This window comes from Ahaetulla prasina, chromosome 4 (genome assembly GCF_028640845.1).
Source record: "Ahaetulla prasina isolate Xishuangbanna chromosome 4, ASM2864084v1, whole genome shotgun sequence".
NCBI lineage: Eukaryota > Metazoa > Chordata > Lepidosauria > Squamata > Colubridae > Ahaetulla > Ahaetulla prasina.
Window position 1 is genome coordinate 19513546 of NC_080542.1, and position 16868 is coordinate 19530413.

Below are 16868 nucleotides of genomic sequence, written 5' to 3' on the forward strand. Positions count from 1 at the left end.
AAGGCTGACTACATTACACAACCCCCTGAAGCATCTCAATCACAAAACCCCAGAATCCTATATAGACCAGTGATGGGATTCAGCCAGTTCGCACCTATTCGGGAGAACCAGTTGTTAACTTTCTAAGCAGTTCGGAAAACCGGTTGTTGGAAGAAATCTTATTTTGTTTTTTTCCACTTTACAGGACTAATCCTGTAAGGAAGGCAGGAAGGAAACATTCTAGTATTATTTCTAGCCTAATCTTTATTGCCCTGCTTACAGAATCTACCTCACTGGTTAACCCTTATTATATTGTAACAGCTAAGGTGAAGCGCCCATCAACGCGAGTGACATTGAGTTGGCCATGCCCACACAGTCACATGACTACCAAGCCACGCCTACCCAGCTGTTCATTAGGGCAGAGAACCAGTTGTTAAATTATTTGAATCCCACCACTGATAAAGACCCATCCACTCACTTAGCCATTTTGTCAGCCACCCCAGAAATATTGCTGCTGTCACTGAAGTTTATGGAAACCAACCCTCCCCCTTCTTTCTTTGTAGTCAGTCTCCATTTTATTTCCAGCACATTTCTCCTAGCTTGAAACCGGACCCGATTTTTCTTCCCACAATATGGTTGGCCCACTCACTCAGAGTGACTCTGGGGGGCTTTTAAAAATAAAATTGCAGTACAAAAGCCAACAACTCCCCCCGCCCCAGATGACAACAATCAATCAAAAACTAAACCAACCACCTAATGGGCTCCATGTTATCCTGGGGTCCCTAAGCCTGTTGGCAAAACCAGGTCTTCAAGGCCTTTCAAAAGAGTCAAGGTAGGAACCAATGTTATTTCCACAGGGATAATGTTTCACAGGAAAGGAGTCACCATGCAGAAGGCCCTTCTTTGTGATCCCACCAGATGGACCTTCTTAAACGAGGGGACCCCTAACGTTTCCTGCCTCCCCTCTCTGATGGATTGGACATGTAACTGGGAAAAGGCATTCCTTCAAATAACTTGGTCCCAGGGCATTTACGGTTTTAAAGGTGACAACCAGCATCTTAAATTGGATCCCAAAGTGAATTGGCAGCTAATGCAGTTCTCGCAAGAGAGATGACATGAGTCTAGACTAGGGGTGTCAAACTCAAGGTCTGGGGGCTGGATCTGGCCCACAGGGTGCTTAGATCTGGCCCACGGGCCATCCTAGAAACAGCAAAGGACTGTCCTGCAGTGCCTCTGCCAGCAAAAATGGAGCTCAGGAAGGCCATGTGCAGCCCTCCCGAGCTCCATTTTCACTGGCAGAGGGTTGCAGGAGGCCGCCTCAGCCGAAAACGGAGCTCGGGAGCCTGTTTTCACTGGCAGAGTGCTCTGGCCACCACAGGTGCCCCGACATGAGTGACGTTGAGCTGGCCACACCCACCTTGGCCACGCCCACCCCACCCACCCAAGATCAAACACCACCCTGATGCGGCCCTCAATGAAATTGAATTGTGACACCCCTGGTCTAGATTTGCACCGTATCATGTAGGCTACCACTTTTTGAGCCAATTGAAACTTCCAGATACTTTTCAAGTGCAGCCCCATGTAGAGCACTTTGCAGCGGTCAAGACAGGAGATGAGTAGGGTGTGATGACTATGAATAGAGATTGTTGGTCCAAGAAAGGGCATAACTGATGAACAACCCACAGTTGCGTAAGGGCTCTCAAGTTGGAGCTGGGAATCCAGGAGAACCCCCAGATTACACACTGGGTCTGTCTGGGGCAATGCCACTCCCATTCCAGGCCAGAGATGGTAATTCTCCATGGACCAAAGAGCCCCAAATCTAGAGCTATTCTGTCTTGCCAGGATTCAGTTTCAGCCCGATGGTGAATCTAATCTTCAATACAGCATGAATTGGGGAAATTATTTGGTAGTTTCTGGGAAACTGCCTTTGTGACTAGAGCTGTTGGCCTGCTAGGAAATCAGCAGTGGAAAATGTAAACGGTGAGGCAGGAATTTGGAACGAATGCTGGATTAGCATGTCTTCCAACTTTGGTTGCAGCAGCCTACACCATAGTTGTTGCAGAAATGAGGAACAATGTTAAAAATAGAGCAAGGTGTTTTGATAACTCTTCAAAGTCCAGTACCGTATAAAGGCCAGTAACCCTCCAAAGGCCAGCCAGTGTGTGCTTGGATCGGGACGTGTGCAAACAGGGAGGCATGCAAAGCACAAATCATGGGAGTGGGCTTGAAAATGGTGGAGCAGTAAATTCAGACACAGCTCTGTGCATGTGCCTTCTTGTCAGTGGTGATGTCGTGTCCCCTTCCCCCTCCGACGACCAGGCCTGGGAAGTCTGTATCAAGCGTGGCCACAAAGCCTCTGCAGCTTTGCCAAATTCCTTTCAGATTTCTCAGGGCAGGCAGGAATCCAAGGTGTGACTTCAGCAAACCAGATGAGACTTTGCTTGACTCAAATTGCTTGACTCAAGCTAGTCCTTTATATAGCCATGGGGTGTGGCTCCATGACTCAGCATTTATCCAGGCCTGCCCCTCCCTTCCTTCTGCTGACCTCTCAGATTTCCGGAAGCGAGGATCCTCCCACTTTAGATTGTCTTCTGCTGTTTGAGAAAGGGAGAGGTTGGAAGGAGCAGGCCCGGGTAATTCCAATCCGTGGCTGACTTCCTCTGATGGCTGCGTGTGAGTGAGGTTTGTTTGTTCATTCCTGACATCCCCTCCAGGCATGGGGCCAGGTGTCGTGTCCCACTCCTCCGCTGACAGCTGGGTCTGGGAAATCCGAATCAGGCTTGCCTCTGCAGCTCTGCCCAAAGTCCTAGCAAAGTCCTCAGAGCAGGCAGGAGACCAGTAAGTGACTTCAGCAAGATAAGTTTGACTTTTGCCTGACTCAGAGACTGCCAGAAAGTAGCTCCTTTATATAGGCCATGGGGTGTGGCTCCATGACTCAGCACTCATTAAGGCCTGCCCTCCTTCCTCTGTTGCCTCCGCCTCTCCAATCTTCTGATGCGAGGGTCACTCCAATCAGCTGTTCTTGGGAGTAAACCCTCCTCAGGCTCACCTGCTGTGGATGAGGGGGAGGGGTCTAGCTGCTCCGTTTGCCTGGGCATGGAGTCAGGGCTGGGGCAGGGAGATGCTCCTTCTTCTGCAGTTTGTGGGGGCATGGAGCCAGGACTTGGGCCGGAAGGCATACATTCCTCAGTGTTGGGGAGCAGGTAAGAAGGCCCCGGCTGCTCTGAGGGCGGGCAAGACACAACACTATCCCTCACCGCAGGGCCCTTCCCCCGGGGCTGACGATCGGGATGCGGTCGGGCCGGGTTCTGCTCGTGGAAGGCCCGCACCAGGTCCGGGGCGTGGACGTCGGAGGCGTTGACCCAGGTGAACTCGGTCCCGTACCCTTGCCACGCAACCAGGTATTGGAAGCGCCCCTTCAGCCAGCGGGAGTCGCGTATGCTGTGCACCTCGTACTCCTCCGCCCCGTCCTCGTCGACAGCGACGGGTGGCGCCGGGCGCCGAAGGGGAGACGGCGGGGCCTCAGGGACCAGCAAGGACCGATGGAAGACGGGATGGATCCGCATGGAACGCGGCAGGGTCAATCGGTAGGCCACCGGATTGATGACCGCCTCGACGGGGAACGGACCGATGAACCGGTGGTCCAGTTTCTTCGCCGGCCGGTCGGACGGGAGATGCTTTGTGGAGAGCCACACGCGGTCTCCGACCACCAGTGGGGGTGTTGCCCGTCGGGAACGATCGGCGACCCGCTTGTAGTCCTCCTTCGCCCGATTCAGCTGCCGACGCACCATCTGCTGGACCGCGTGCAACTCGGAGAGAAAGGACTGTGTCTCGGGAACCGGGGAGTCCGGGGGCGCCAGAGGGAAGAGCCGCGGATGGTACCCCAAGTTGGCCAGGAACGGGGTGGTCTGGGTGGAGGTGTGTTGGGAGTTGTTGAATGCGAACTCCGCTAGGGACAGGTAATCGGCCCAGTTGTCCTGCTGTTGGTTCACGAAGCACCGGAGGTACTGTTCCAGGACGCCGATGACCTTTTCCGTCCCGCCGTCGGTCTCCGGATGGTGCGCCGACGACAGGCACACCTGCACCTCCAATGCGGCCATCAGGCTCTTCCAAAAGCGGGCCGTGAACTGCACCCCACGGTCCGACACCACCCTGTCCGGCAGGCCGTGGAGGCGGAAGACGTGCTGCAAGAAGAGACGGGCTGTCTTGGTGGCGGTGGGCAGCCCGCGGCACGGGATGAAGTGTGCCATCTTGGTGAGCATGTCCACCACCACCAGCACCGTGGTGAACCCCGAGGACGGCGGCAGTACTGTCAGGAAGACCATGGAAATCGCCCCCCAGGGTCTGTCAGGAGTCGGCAAGGGCTGGAGGAGACCGAGGGGCCCCGTGGCGGCCTTGGCTTGCCGGCACGGCACGCAGGACGCCACATAGGCATGGACATCATGCCGCACCCGGGGCCACCAGAAGGTCCGCGTTACCAGGTTGAGAGTCTTGAAAAACCCGAAATGGCCCGCGGCAGGGTTGTCGTGGCACTGGGTCAGGACGAGGGACCGGAGCGGCCCCATGGGCACATACAACCGCCCCCGGAACTTGAGTACGTCGTCTTCCAATGTCCACGGAGACGTGGGGCCCGCCTCCGCTCGCCGCTGCTGAGACCAGGCGTCGTGGCGCTGCGCCTCGCACCGGGCCCGTAAGTCCACGGTTCCGGCGGCGCCAAGGCTTCCGCCGGCAGTACGGTCCGTGGAGGAAGAGGGTCTTGGGCGCTCAGGTACTCCGACTTCCGGGACAGGGCGTCCGCCCTCCGGTTGTGGCCACTGGGGATATAGGTGACGCGGAAGTTGAACCGGGCAAAGAACAGCGACCACCGGATCTGCCGCTGGTTCAACTTCCGAGCCGTGGTGAGATGTTCGAGGTTCCGATGGTCCGCTCGACCTCCACCTGATGCCGGGCTCCTCCAGGTGGTGCCGCCACGCCGAACGCGCCTTGATAGCCAGCAACTCCTTTTCCCAGATGGTATAGTTGCGCTCGGAAGGGTTGAGCTTCCGCGAGTAGTACGCGCAGGGAAAAAGAGTGCCGCCATCCGCCGGGGCCTGTAGCAGCACCGCTCCGAGGGCGACGTTGGAGGCGTCCGTCTCCACCACGAAAGGCCGGTTCGGGTCGGGATGTCGCAGGATGGGCTCCGTGACGAAAGCCTTCCTGAGAGCCGTGAAGGCTTCCTCCTGCGGGGACCCCACGGGCAGGACCTTCTTCTGAAGGAGCTGGGTGGCGGAGCCGTCAGCGTGGCGAAGCCCGGGATGAAGGTCCGATAGTAATTGGCGAAGCCCAGCAGCCGCTGGACATCCTTCACCCGACGCGGGGCTTCCCAGCTGCTCAGGGCCTCCACCTTGCGCGGGTCCATGGCGATCCCCTCGGGTGAGAGGATGTGCCCGAGGAACTCAATGGACGACCGGAGGAAAAAACACTTCTCCAGCTTGGCGTAGAGCTGGTGCTCCCGCAGGCGCTGCAGGACCAGGCGGAGGTGCTGGAGGTGACTTTCCCTGGACCGGGAGTAGACCAGGATGTCGTTCAGGTAGATCACCACGAACCGATCCAACATGTCCCGGAACACATCGTTCATAAAATGTTGGAAGACGGCGGGGGCGTTGGTCAGCCCGAACGGCATGACCGTGTACTCGTAGTGTCCGTACCGGGTGCCGAACGCCGTCTTCCACTCGTCCCCTTCACGCATCCGCACCAGGTTGTAGGCCCCCCGGAGGTCGAGCTTGGTAAAGATGGAGGCCTTCCGCAGCCGGTCCATCAGCTCCGGGATGAGCGGCAGGGGGTAGCGATTCCGCACCGTGATGGCGTTCAGCCGGCGGTAGTCGTAACACAGGCGCAAATCCCCCGTCTTCTTTTTTACAAAGAGGACCAGGGCCGACAGAGGGGACTTGGAAGGCCGGATAAACCCTCGGGCCAGATTTTTGTCCAGAAAGTCCCTGAGGGCGGCCAACTCGGGCTCGGACATGGAATACAGGCGTCCCGTGGGCAGCGGGGCGCCGGGTTGCAGGTCCACGGGGCAGTCGTAGGGCCGGTGCGGGGGTAAGCGGTCCGCCTCCTTTTCGCTGAAGACGTCAGCGAAGTCCTGCAGCTCCGGGGGCACGGCGACGGCCGGGGTGAAGACGTCCTGGCCGGCGCAGGTGTGGCGGATGTGGTCGACACACTGCAGGCTGGGAAACGAGATGGCGTTCCGCGACCAGGCCACCTGAGGGTCGTGCGTCCGCAGCCAGGCCAGTCCGAGGATCACTGGGAAGTGGAGGTCCGCTGTCACGTAGAAGCGAATCGCCTCCTCGTGGTCCCCGATGGCGAGGCGCAAGGGCTGCGTGGCGGTTAATGGGTCCGCCACCAGCTCCCTCCGTCGATGGTCTCGACGCTCATCGGAGGGTCTACCGGAACCAAGGGACACCAAAATGGTCCACGAAGGCCTGGTCCATAAAGTTCGTGGTGGCCCCTGAATCCACCAGCGCGTGTGCCGATCCTTCCGCCGGTCACCCACCCACACCCGGTGTCCAAAATCAGGTGCCGAGGGGCCCAGGGTCCACGCCGCCATGTCTGGCGGGGCTTGGTCCGTGCCCGGCCTAGGGTTTCCCTGGGCCGGGCCTGCCCGCTTCCCGACTGGCCAGGCCGGATTCGGGACGGGCGTCGTGTTCCGCCGCTTCCTGGGGCATGCGGCGCGAAATGGCCGGGCTCCCCACAGTACAAGCACAGCCCCTTGGCGCCCGGCCCGCCTCCTGGGCCGTCAGGCGAGGCCTGGCCGCTCCTAACTCCATGGGCTCCTCGGCAGCAGCCACGGCGCGGGTGGCCCGGACGGGTCGGCACGGGTCGAGGAGGCGACGGTCTTTGACGGTTGCGGCGGCGACAGGACGGGCGTTGCTGGAGACGGTGTCGAGGCGCAGGCAGAGGGGCACCAGGTCAACGAGGGTCCGCGGCGCCTCCACCCGAGCCAGCTCGTCCTGCAGCTCTTCCGAAAGGCCCCTCTTGAACGCGTCCGCTAGTGCCGTGTCGTTCCAGTCCGAATCATGGCACAGCAACCGGAATTCCGCGATGTACTCCCGGAGGGGGCGGGGCCCTTGTTGGATCTCTCCCAGGCAGCCGTCTGGGCCCGCACAGGGTCTTCATACATCAGGCGTAGTTGCCCCCAGAACCCCTGGTAGTCCGCCAGCAAGGGGCTGTCCCTGAGCACCAAGGGCGTGGCCCACTGCGCAGCCTGGCCAGACAACAGGTTCATCACGAAGGCCACCCTGGCCCGGTCATCTGGAAAGTCCCCCGGCCGCATTGCCATGTAGGTCTGGCACTGGGCCATGAAGGCCGGGAACATCTCCATCCGTCCTGAGAACTTCTCCGCACCGTACGGGGCTGTGGCGCTGAGGAGGAGGAGGAGGAGGAGGTTGGACTGCTGGGGCATTCCCAGCAGCCAGTTGAGCAGTCAGCTGGGCGACTTGCTGTTGCAGTTGCTGGTTGTCTGTTTGTAGCTGCTGCACAATCAGCGCCAGCTGTTGCTGATCCATCTTGTAGATGTGTCAGGAGTCAGGCAAGATGTCGTGTCCCACTCCTCCGCTGACGGCTGGGTCCGGGAAATCCGAATCAGGCTTGCCTCTGCAGCTCTGCCCAAAGTCCTAGCAAAGTCCTCAGAGCAGGCAGGAGACCAGTAAGTGACTTCAGCAAGATAAGTTTGACTTTTTGCCTGACTCAGAGACTGCCAGAAAGTAGCTCCTTTATATAGGCCATGGGGTGTGGCTCCATGACTCAGCACTCATTAAGGCCTGCCCCTCCCTTCCCTCTGTTGCCTCCGCCTCTCCAATCTTCTGATGCGAGGGTCACTCCAATCAGCTGTTCTTGGGAGTAAACCCTCCTCAGGCTCACCTGCTGTGGAGGAGGGGGAGGGGTCTAGCTGCTCCGTTTGCCTGGGCATGGAGTCAGGGCTGGGGCAGGGAGATGCTCCTTCTTCTGCAGTTTGTGGGGGCATGGAGCCAGGACTTGGGCCGGAAGGCATACATTCCTCAGTGTTGGGGAGCAGGTAAGAAGGCCCCGGCTGCTCTGAGGGCGGGCAAGACACAACACCAGGGCTTGGGGCTTGAGGCATGCCAGGCCGTTCCTCTTCATTATCAGACTCTGAATCTGATAGCAGGCCCGGCAGGAGATGGGAGGGGGCCCGGCTGAGGAGAAGAGGGAGGACAAGGCAAAACAGGTATTCTCCATACCTGGTGCACATGCCTGTCTTTTTGTCTGAAGGTGGGCACAAGAGATCCAGAGCCATCCACCCTGGCAGAAGAGGGAAGATCGATCTCTCTCTCTCTCTCTCTCTCTCTCTCTCTCTCTCTCTCTCTCTCTCTCTCTCTCACTCACTCTCACTCTCGCTCTCGCTCACTCGGCATCATGGGTACCAAGAGTTCAGGAGAGGCCGAGGAGTCTAAATATTAAGCGGGAGGAGTGTGGGAGCGTTACAGTATTTAGTCACCGGGAGGCAAAATCACAAAACTGTTTCTCACTTATTTTGGCCATGTTATGTGGAAGAATTCACTGGAGAAAGCAATTATGTTAGTGGTAAAAGGAAACCAGGCCACCAAAGAACCCAATGGCTGGGCTTCTGGGTGGCGCCACCCTTCTCGCTGGGTGCTAATTTATGGCACTCCGCATTGAATATGGTAAAAGCCGGATTTAACAACTGATCCCGGCTTCATTTCTCTCTCTGGTTGAAAGAGAGAGACAGAGCAAGGGGGAGGAATTGGGTAGATTCCCCTAGGGGCTTTGTTTTTGTAATACAAAGTCCTGAACGGTCGAATCCCCTTATTTACCCCTCCCCCAACCTCCAGTATTCTCTGCGCTCCTGAAAAAGCAGGAAAAGAGGAAGGTGTCCACTTCTGCTAGCAATTGATTTCTTTTTGTGGATACAAAAAGCAGGCGGAACGAGTGTGAGGAACAATTATTGGTTTGCAAGTATTTTTGATTTTCTGACTTCTACCCCTTTTTTTTTTTTTTTTAAAGAGGAATTTCCGCCCCCCCTTCAGTTTCGTTTTAGAGAAACTGAAAGCAGAGCGATACATCAAAGGGAGCTTTGCTGTTGAATCGAAACTGAATGGAGATTTTATCTTATTGTGTTTGACTGTGGACTGTTGGATTATATTACGCTGTTTAAGTACTTTACAAGGGGATTCTCAGCAGGAATTTTGTTATGGAGGTTCTTTCAGAAGAATGGATTCGTGACTTTATACAGGACTACACAGAAAGTATGTATTTAATTATTCAAAAATACGAATTGATAAAAAATGGGGACGTTTTGGATGAGAGTTTGGAGCAAATTAACCAGTGCAATTATTCGGAAAATGGAATGGAGGACATACAAATAAAAGTGGATAAATATGAAGATTTGATCGTGAAGAAACAAGGTGATCTAAAGAAGTTTTCTTTAAATAGTTTGGATGAGCTGCCTGAATTTGTGCTACAGGAGATTGTCCTCAAATGGAAAAGACTCACAAGCTTAATGTTTCCCAAGAGTTCTCTTTTGGACTGATGGAATATACGGCAGTAATTTTTGGATTTCTGGACATAAGGAATTACTAGGAAATATTGTGATTGACTTTTAAAAGGAGCAACGAAGGAAAGACAGAGATTAATGCACCAAAAAATGGCAAGAGACAAAAGTATTATTTTGAAACAAGGTTTTTAAAATATTAATAGACAAAATATTAGTGTCCCGAAAGACAATTTGTGATTATAAGAGACTAGATATTTGGATATACTGGATTTTGATGAGGAAGGACTAAAGTTGAATAGATATTGTAATTAATTAAATAATATTGTAATTTTCTCTATTGAAATTTTATAAATTTTATAATCTGTTGTATTGAATTTTAAATAGAATATTCTTGAAAGATCTTATGTAAGAAAGACTTGGGGAAATTATATGGTTATATGGTTATAGAAGCTATAAGAGAGATATTCTCTGAACTAGGTTGGATTTTTATGCTTTAGCTGGTTTTAAATATTTTAGGATTAATTTGTTCTACTGATTTATATATTTTATTACTGTTTATTGTTAATTTTTTGAAGGATTTGGTTATGTAAGGAGGAAGTCAGAGCTAGAGAGGGAGAATTGGTATAATAGTTTTGGGAAAAAATTTTTTTAGCATATGTTTGTTTTATTTTTAACTATACCTTGTGTTTGTTCCGGGAAGCCAGGGGGGGAAGGGGGAGGGGGTTTGTGAAGGGAGAGGGGTTGGGGGGAAAGGGGAAAAAAAATTTTTTTTGTAAAACTTTTTGAATAAAAAAAAAAAAAGAACCCAATGGCTGGACACCATCAAAACTGACACTCGCCAGAACATTGAAAAACTCAAAGATGTAATGCAAGATCGGAAGATGTGGAGAGACCTGGCCCATACAATTGCCAAGAGTCAGAGACGTTTGAATGTATAAGCCCACCAATATCATCATTTCATTAGGGAATGTGCACTCTTATTAAGGCTCAGAAGCCATGTCTAATTTTTTTTTCTTTAAGATTTGCTAGCCTTCTTACTCTTCTTCGCTATTCACAAGCCTTGAAAATAGCCTAGATTGGCAGAGAAGTGAAATAGGTATCCTTTCCAATGATAGCTTTTGTATTTTCAGAAAGCTTAGAGAGGCCCTGGCATGGGAGGAAGAAAGTTCTTTATATGGGATGATGGAAGGATGGAATTGGGTGAATGGGGAGTATTGTAAAGGAGGGGCTAATTGTAATGTATATAACTTATGCTGGAAGGAAGGAGGTCGTTGCAAGCTGCCCCACTTAACAACTTGCTCTTTGGAGAAGAATAAAGAACTTAATTTCATGCAGCTGGCAGGTGTGTATTTCATCCCAACTCAGAAAAGACTTGTTAAGACTTCCGGTTGATATCGTGGAGAGATTGGAGACGAGGAACGGGTTTCCGCATGCCTGTGCTGAGTTCTCCCTGTTGATGGGCTCCAAAAGGAGCCAAGACCACCCTGTAGGGGCGTTGAAGCAAAGAGGGGTGCCCTGTGAGGTCACAGAGAGTCATAGCTCTCCTGTCTGACCTGGGATTCTTTTTCCCTCTCAGCCATGGCAAGGAAAAGAGGCAGCCCATAGATAGCTGACACAAAGCTGGGACAACCGAGGAACAACTAACATTGGTGTTGGAGCGAAGTAGGTGAACAGTGACAGGAATTGGGGGACAGGATTCTTTTTCACATAAAACCTAACCCCAAGGAATAATTTAGAACTACTTGCTCAGAATTATCTGTTAAAGCAGAGATTAAGCAATCTGAGAAAAATACAAAATCGGAAGGAAAAGATTTAAAGAGAGAAAAACAATAAATCTTTAAAAATACAGAAAATTGGACTTAAACTGGGAAGATGTGGTAATGGGAAGGCATTTTAAAATGTTGGAATTATTGCCTTAAAAAACTTATCCTGCTTCTAAAATTGAATTACAATTAAATTACGATCAAAATAATTAAAATTAGACTGACTAGTGGCAACACTGAAATTTAAGTTGCGATTGCCACCTGCTGACAAAAGGAAAATATGCAAGTCTGGAAATACTGATATGAAGGATTATGAAAATATTTACTGGGTTATATCTAATTAACCCACGACTACTGGAGACTTAAATATGAGAACAAGGAAGTTATTTAATTAAAGTGACCCCTGAATGTTATGTTAGAAGATTGAATCTATAAAGGAGACATAAAGAGGCTTTTGATAACTTCTAGAACTATTTAAATGGAACTGATTGATTTCCTATGGGATACTAAGAACTGTGATTAGTGTACTTCCTGAAGGGCAATTTTAGGTCGGAATAAATGGTTCTTGTACTACTGGACAAAAGTGGGATTTTTAAAAAATAAAATAAGATGCTTCATAAGGAAGAAATGAGTGGAACTTTGAAGGAGATGGTGTTAATTTTCCAAAACACAAAGGACATCATGGAGAAAGAGTTTAAGGAGATTTTGGAAAAAAAAGAAAAATACTACATGAGGGATGATGAGTAAAGATATAGACGCTCAGAAAAGGGAGGAGCTAACATAAGGAATGGAGGAAAAGATAGAACCGAAGAACCAACAAAGACAAGGAGGAGATAATAATAAAAATAACAGTGATTGACGAATTAAACCAGGGGGAAAATATTTTAAGAGAATTGAAAAAAGAATTGGAGATACAGGAAGATACTGTTGAATGGGAGATAGGAGTTTGGGCAGATACCTTGGAAGTTAGACAGTGGAAGAGGGTAGAGATGGGAGAAATACTTCGATCAGGGTAGTCAACCTTTTTATACCTACTGCCCACTTTTGTATCTCTGTTAGTAGTAAAAATTTCTAACCGCCCACCGGTTCCACAGTAATGTGCCTGGTATCGTCGTCTGCGCATGCGTCTTGCGCATTGTAGACTGGGTTTGTGGGGGGTGCCGGCTATCAGCTCTGCTTGTCTGTTACAGCTGGGTGGTGTGGGGGGAGAGGAGTGAGCTATTCAGGACAAGGCTCTTTTGTTTGCAGTCGCACTATAGGGCCCTTTAGTTTCACTTACATAACATGAACTAAATTTATGCGCGGGCAATATAAATAGCATATTTTCAGAAATTTAAATTATCATGGGGAATTTTATGAAAACCTAATGAAAATGTTTTTAAATAATGCTATGAAATTTTTTTAAAAAATCAATTAAATTAAAAAAAAGGAAACTGCTTCAGTATTGGACAAAACCCCTACTGCCCACCATGAAAGCTGGAACGCTCACTAATGGGCAGTAGGGACCAGGTTGACTACCACTGACTTAGACTGAATAGCTAAGTATAGATGCAGACGGAGATAAAGATCCAAGAGAGGAATATGGGAGGCAAGTCAAAAAAAGCATAGCAACTCAAATACTGAAGATTTGCTTTCGCTCACTCTCTCTCTTTTCCTTTTTTTTTTTTTTTTGGAATGGTGGTATGATTAGAAGTTAGGCAGAAATAAGAGAAGGGGGAAATATTTGTATATACATACCTTTATATAATGGAATAAAAGTAACAATAAAATGGGAAAACTAGAAATTGAACGATGGTATTATTAAGTATATTTTAATAATATTGTGATTGGCATTGGAATAATATATTGAAACATTGAGCAATTAAAGAATGAAAGAACATACTTTAATATAAACATGTATATTACTATCAGAATTGTATAGATTTGATTATTGTAAAGAATATGATTAGAATAATTTTGTATGTCGAAATAATATTGGGATTGGTATTAGAACTGTGTATTGAAACATTAAAGAATGAAATAATAAATGATCGTGTCTTAATACAAATACCGTATATACTCGAGTATAAGCCGAGTTTTTCAGCACGTTTTTTGTGCTGAAAAACGTCCCCTCGGCTTATACTGAGTTCACGCCTCGGAACCCCCCACAGGAGGGGGTACCGAACGGACTCCCATGGGAGGGACGGGGAGCGGGGCCGCCGAGGTCTCGCGGGATTTGTCGCCCCCAGGCCGGCCCCCATTCCCGTGTCTGGTGGGCGGACGGCGCAAACTTGGCGGGCTGTGCATTGGCGCGGGGAAGCCCTGGTGGTGCAGTGAGAGGGCTGGGCAGGGCCGCCAGCCTTCTCGGCTGAGGAGGAGGTTTCCCGACGCGAGGCTCGCCGCGAGAGCCACCCCAAAGGCCAGAAGAAAAGGTCATTCCATCGGAGTAACGGAGCAAAGGCTCCTTCCTCTCCCGCCTTACCCATGCTGTGCGAGCCCGGCTGGGCTGCAACCCCGCTGCCGCCGCTCCTTCCTCAGCCTCCCGGGGCTCGCGCTCTAGCAGCCGCCAAGCTCAGGCCGGACTCGGCAGCTCCCCATCAGCACTCGCACGGCGCGATTCGGGCAGGAGGAGTCGGGCTCGCTCCGTGGCGGTGCCGCCGCCGCCGCCGCCGCCGCCACCGCCACGGAGCGAGCCCGACTCCTCCTGCCCGAATCGCGCCGTGCGAGTGCTGATGGGGGGCTGCCGAGTCCGGCCTGGGCTTGGCGGCTGGTAGAGCGCGAGCCCCGGGGGGCTGAGGAAGGAGCGGCGGCGGCGGGTTGCAGCCCAGCCGGGCTCGCACAGCATGGGTGGGCAGCTCCCCATCAGCACTCGCACGGCGCGATTCGGGCAGGAGGAGTCGGGCTCGCTCTGTGGCGGTGGCGCCGCCGCCGCCGCCGCCACCACCGCCACGGAGCCAGCCCGACTCCTCCTGCCCGAATAGCGCCGTGCGAGTGCTGATGGGGAGCTGCCGAGTCCGGCCTGAGCTTGGCGGCTGCTAGAGCGCGGGCCCCGGGAGGCTGAGGAAGGAGCGGCGGCGGCGGGGTTGCAGCCCAGCCGGGCCCGCACAGCATGGGTAAGGCGGGAGAGGAAGGAGCCTTCGCTCCATTACTCCGATGGAATGACCTTTTCTTCTGGCCTTTGGGGTGGCTCTCGCGGCGGCGAGTTCGCGCGGTCGGGGAAACCCTCCCTCCCTCAGCCGAGAAGGACTGCACCGCCAGGGCTTCCCCGCCAATGCATAGCCTGGCGGGAGTTACTGCAGCTCACCGGCTCCCGCCCCAACTGGTGGTGTTGGGGCAGCCGCTGCCGCTTAGCAAAAGGTCGCCGCCCAAAACTCCTCGCCTTCTCCTGGGAAGGGCTGGATGGCTAGCCGAAGGGTTGAATAAGCAAGCCAACCTCCTCCCTCCCTCCCTCCTCTCCTCCATAGCGAAAGAGCGTTTTCCCGTTGGAAGAGAGAGAGAGAGAGAAAGGAGGGCCGTTCCTCCTTCTTTCATTCTTTCTTCTCCTCCGTGCTTCAGAAGCTGGGCGTGTGTGCGCGCCTAGTCCCCTTCTGTTCCGTGGCGCTGGAAGAGAGAGAGAGAGAGAGAAAGGAGGCCGTTCCTCCTTCTTTCATTCTTTCTTCTCCTCCGTGCTTCAGAAGCTGGGCGTGTGTGCGCGCCTAGTCCCCTTCTGTTCGGGCGGCGCTGGAAGAGAGAGAGAGAGAGAAGGAGGGCCGTTCCTCCTTCTTTCATTCTTTCTTCTCCTCCGTGCTTCACCGTGCTGGGCGACCTGGAGCAGCTGCTCTTCAGCCAGATGCTCGGTGAGTCAGCCCGTCCCTTCCTTCCCGTGGGGTCTGCCTTGCTGGTGAAGGTTATTGGGGCTTTTGAGCAAGGGAGGAGGAACGCGAGCACCGCCTTTCGCGCTGGCATTCCGGGATTTCCCTTTGTTTAGAGCTGGGAATCCTCCTTCCCCCTTGTGCACTCCTCCCTCCCTCCTCTCTCTCTCTCTCTCTCTCTCACACACACACACACACACACAGACTTCTAAAGTCGATTGGCACAATGCTAAGCAAACACAGCAGTGGGTCAAGGGTGAAGGCTAGGAACCTGGCAGGTGAAAGGTTGAGCGACATGAAAGGCAAAGACCACAATTGTTTTAAGAAAGAAGCTTTAGCAGGGAGGGGGGGATGGGAGGGTGTTTTAAGTTTTGGCAAACAGCCAGGCCAACTGTATTGGAGAAGGTCACACAACTGGCCTTAACATTTTAGCTGCTGTCTTTTTCCTCACACTTGGGTTTAATGATATTAGAGATCCTTATTGCCCTGCCAAAAAAAAAGAGCCACCCCAACGTCTATGAAAATTAACCTTCTCTGCCAAGAGACACTGTGCAGGGTATTTTCACTATTGGTGTGCATACAGGCTTAGATTTGTGCTGGGTTCTTAGTGCTTAGAGCACTGACCTTCAGAGGCACCCTGGTCCCTTGGAAGCTAAAGGAGGACTCATTTTCATGCTTGCAGTTGTATTGTCAATTTCTGTGAGACAATGTTGTTGAAGTAACTCACTCACTCATTCATTCATTCATTCATTCCTTGTGTGTCCAATCACACTTAGCCAATAAAAATTCTATTCTATTCTATTCTATTCATTCATTCATTCATTTTATTTTGTCAAATACATATTAAATAATTATATAAATATAAGCATGAATTGAATACATAAAAGGAATACAACTAAAGGAACATTAGGACAGGGACGGTAGGCACGCTGGTGCTCTTATGCACGCCTTACAGACCTCTTAGGAATGGGGTGAGGTCAATACTAGATAGTCTTTGGTTAAGGCTTTGGGGATTTTGGGAAGAGACCAGAGTCAGGTAGCACATTCCAGGCATTAACAACTCTGTTACTGAAGTCACATTTTCTGCAATCTAGATTGGAGAGGTTCACTTTTAAGTTTGAATCTATTGTGTTCTCGTGTATTGTTGTGGTTGAAGCTGAAGTAGTCATTGATAGGAAGTACATTGTAGCAGATAATTTTATGAGCTATGCTCAGGTCATACCAAAGGCGGCGTAGTTCTAAATTTTCTAAAGCTGGGAATCCTCCTTCCCCCTTTTGCACTTTTATTGTTTTTCGTTCAAATAAATATTCATGTTATTTTACTTGGCTCTATCTTTATTTTTTACATTGACCAGTAGCTGCCTCATTTCCCACCCTCGGCTTATACTCGAGTCAATAGTTTTTCCCAGTTTTTGTGGTAAAATTAGGTGCCTCGGCTTATATTCGGATCGGCTTATACTCGAGTATATACGGTAGATATAAAGAGTAAAATATGGGAACTAAGTTAAAAATGAACAGGATTCAAAGCACCAAAGTGGGTGAGAGATGTTGGATAGAAAGAAAACGTCTTTTAATAAAAGGGTGACATGATTAAAAGTTAGAATAGAGATAGAAATAAGAGAAAGGGGGAATATTAGTGTATACATTTTTACATAATAAAATAAAAGCAATAACAAGAGGGAAGCTTAGAAATTGAATGGCGGTATTATTATGTATGATCAAATAATATGGCGAATGTTATTTGAGCAATATATTAAAACATGGAATAATTAAATGATAGACTAC